Genomic DNA, 3,869 nt, shown 5'->3' on the forward strand with positions numbered 1-3,869 from the left:
AAAAAAAAAAAAAAAAAAACCCAAAAACCTCACCATCATATATTTTCCTCTTTCTTTAGAAATATATGAAAGAAACTAAAATATTAAAACTAATACGAGCATAACTCAATTGACGTAAACTCGTACTTTCAACATAGAGATGAGTGGTTCGATTCTCCCATCCCATATATTGTAAAAAAAAGAAAAAAAGTAATTATTTGAAACCCATAAGCTAAATTCACAACCCAAATCTCTAAAATAATAACACCCTTAAAAAAAAGAATTTTTTTAATTCAAAAGTGAAAGAAAGGATAGGTCAAAACGCCATATTTGAAGGCAGATCTGACTGCGAAAGCAACCAAAGGAAGCAGGAGATGGCCAAAAAGACAACAAACAGAGAAGTAAAAAAATAATAATACTTACAAAAAAAAAAACTTGAAGTTAAAGCAAAAGAATAATGGAAAAATAGAAGCCAAATGAACAGCTAACGATATCTTCTTCAGCAAAACATCCAAAGCCAAACAAAAATAAACAACTTGAAATTAAAACCATAGGCATCAAAATAAGCCTTAAAATACTATCAAAGAGGAATAAAAGTGTTTTGACTTTGTATACAGTTAGAAGAAACGTAGAGAAATGAAGTAGCAAGTTCTGAAAAATGGGTTTCTCCCAAACTTTAATTTTGGCCAATTTGAATGCAAAGAAAAAAATAAATAAAAAAAATAAAGTGTTCATGTTGGTTTTTAATTTGGTTAGGTTTTTTTGTGAGTGGAGGATGATGAAAAGAGATGGATTTTTATTTTTATTTTTTTATTTGAATAAAGAGATCAAGAATTAGGATTTTATTTCGATTAGAAGATGAGTCAAGATGCATTATCTTATATGAAATAATTAGAGCTGAGTTGCAAGTTGAAAATTTTGAATCCATGCATTAGTGTGTTTTTACTTTTTGGGGCATGCAAATGTAAAGTTTCATTGAGGTTGCTTCTATAAAGTTAAAAAAAAAAGGAAAAAAATCGAGCATAATTTAATTGATATAATATTAACTATTAAGAGGTTTGTAGTTCAAATTCTTATATTGTCTATCGTAAATAACATATGGATTATTTCGATAATGTTTCTGTTTTTTACTTTTTATTTTTAAATTTTATAAAATATGTGTGCTCGAGTACTTGTTTCATATGGTTTGCTTGTTTTTAAATAATGTTAGAAATTCATTAAAGTTTTGCAAAAAAAAAAAAAGAACATATTACGGGGATTCATGGATTGGGTTGGGTTAAAAGACTTTTTAGACTCAACTAAATTGTTCGGATTGTAAATTTTTTCAACCTAAATAACCCTTATGAAAAAATGAACCCAACCAAATATTTGGGTTGGTTTGGTTCGAGTTAATTGGGTTATTTATTTAAAATTTTGTTCTAAAAAGAAGCAAAACGTAAATATGTAAAAATCTAATTTAATTATTTTCATATATTGAATTAAGATTAACAACTCAATAGTGACATTTTCTTTCTAAAGTGCAAAGAAACTACTTTTAAAAGTTGTTGAAGAATAAATTATTAAAAAAATATTGGAATTAAATCAAATTAAAATCAATATATGTATAAATAATTGTGTTATAAATAATAATAAAAAATATCTTAAAGTTAATAATAAATTCAGGTTGGTTTGGGTTATATTAGGTGAACCTATGAACCAATCCGACCCATAAAATTTTCATTTATTCGAATCCAACCCAACCCAAACCACACAGTTGGAGTTTTTTTAGGTCATCGGGTTTTTTGAACACCCATAGAACATACCAAGGTGTTTAACTCTTAACAATTTTATTTATTATGTTAAGTTCATAATTTCTTTTTTTAGTACAAGTGAGAGCACAAAGGGACTTAAACCAAAGATCTCGAGGTCAATTGGCTATGCTCGCTTTTGCGTTAATTTCATAATCTAAATCAAATTGTTGTGAGCATCATATGCCATATAAATCCAATTCTTGTTGGAGTGGGGAACTGAACCAATCTACAACTCTTAGATGATAAAAAGTGTTTTATCTACTAAGTTTTATTCAAACTAAGGGTGAAAAGGTGTTATTCAAATACATTTCATTGGCTAAATTATAAATATTAAATGTTTCAATATTTAAGCTGGCATTGTTCCCTTCTCTACTTTTGTTATAGTGAATAAATGAATTGGACCCATACATTTTTTACGAGTAATAGCGTAGGATAGCACTTTTAGGACTAATAATTAAATATATAACAACATTTCTAAAGAATTGTAAATATATAATAAAATGTATCAATGATAAGCTCCTACCAGCTATACAATCTATTATTAATAGATTCCGAAAGTTAGATCTAAATTTTGCTATATCTGTAAATTATTTTACATTGTACTGTATTTGGAATTTGATTACTATATTTACAGTCATCCCTAAAAAAATTCGACAATCTATCCACGATTTTACGTGTGCGAAATTATATTTTATTCTAAAATGGGTAGTAACTTACCACCATAGTCTCTAGAGACTCATTTAGAAAAGGTCATGTAAAATATAATAAAAGAGAAGAAAAACAAAAAGCATTTGTTACTTTGAAATGAAACAACACATATCACAATCAAAGGATTTCCTTTTAGCATGAAATTAGGATATTTTCCCAGTGGGTATATTAGCATTCGTTAGAAAGCCTAAAGTTCTTGAACTTTCCTACCAAAAAGAAAGTAATTTTGATAACCTTTTCTTTTCCATCAATCTTCTTCATTTTTCAACCATAGATTTGATTGAATATAATGCTTTGAAATTCAACAAGTTGTTATATATTCATTGTAACTATCACAACTTCGTTTTTTTCGTTTCCATAACGGTTTCGAATGAACAATCAAAAATATTATTTTGGTCTCTATATTTCTGTTCTATTCTATTTTAAGTCCTGTATTTTTTTTATTGTCTAATTTCAATCTATATATTTTCGAGTAGTCATTGTACTTCAAATAGATATTAAATTTATTCATTCAAAGTCTTCTTTTTTCAAAATTGGTTAAATATTATTAATAATAATTTTAATGCAAGAAAATCACGACATTGTGAATGTGTCAAAATAAACATAGCTCAATTGACATATAAGATGTGTTAGGCAATTAAGAGATTTGTGTCGTTTGAACTCTTTCACTTCTGTTGTACTTACACTGTAAATATACTTTCATGGACTAATTTTAAGATTTATTGAAAGTATTGAAATTGAATATTAAAAGCTTAAAGACCAAAATAATATTTCAACTAATATTTTCTCTTATATATATAATGAAATGAAAATGAGGGTTATTTTCAAATAAAGAAAAATGAGTAAACTTATTTATAAATATAGTAAAATGTCACTAAGTGATAACCATAATAGACTTCTATTACTATTGTGGTCTATCATTTAGTGATAGAAGTCTATCGTGGTTTATCTTGTTTTATTACTAATAAACAGTGACATTTTGCTATACTTGAAAATATTTTAAATAGTTTTATCATTTAAAACAATTATTCTTTTCATACTATGGTAGATAATAGATTCTATATAAAATGTAAATGAAACATCTTCAACACAAAACTTTAGTCTTCATTCGAGGATGTAATTTACTATATCGTTTTTGTTCAATTTTAATTTTTCAAATTTACATTTAAAAAACTCACTTTACCTTTCCGATATTAATTTTTGGAAAATTATTTCAAATGGTAAAACTGTTGAAAATATTTACAAGATATAACAAAATTTTAGAACTATTAATGATAGACGTTGATAAACACTAATAGACTTCTATTCGTGTCTATCAATGTCACTGATAGAAGTCTATTAGTATTTATCAGCATCTATCATATTCTAAAATTTTACTATATTTTATAAATA

General features: G+C 26.0%; 1 protein-coding gene across 1 annotated transcript in view; it reads right to left on the reverse strand.

Moving 5' to 3' along the window:
• The window catches only part of LOC120083336, a 6,942-nt gene extending 6,407 nt beyond the window's left edge, over positions 1-535 (reverse strand). The window contains exon 1 of the mRNA XM_039039054.1: positions 403-535. The gene's annotated coding sequence lies outside the window, so the exon portion shown is untranslated. The remainder of the gene's footprint in view (positions 1-402) is intronic.
• Between the last annotated feature and the right edge of the window lie 3,334 nt (positions 536-3,869).

Source organism: Benincasa hispida, chromosome 8 (genome assembly GCF_009727055.1).
Source record: "Benincasa hispida cultivar B227 chromosome 8, ASM972705v1, whole genome shotgun sequence".
Taxonomy (NCBI): Eukaryota; Viridiplantae; Streptophyta; class Magnoliopsida; order Cucurbitales; family Cucurbitaceae; genus Benincasa; species Benincasa hispida.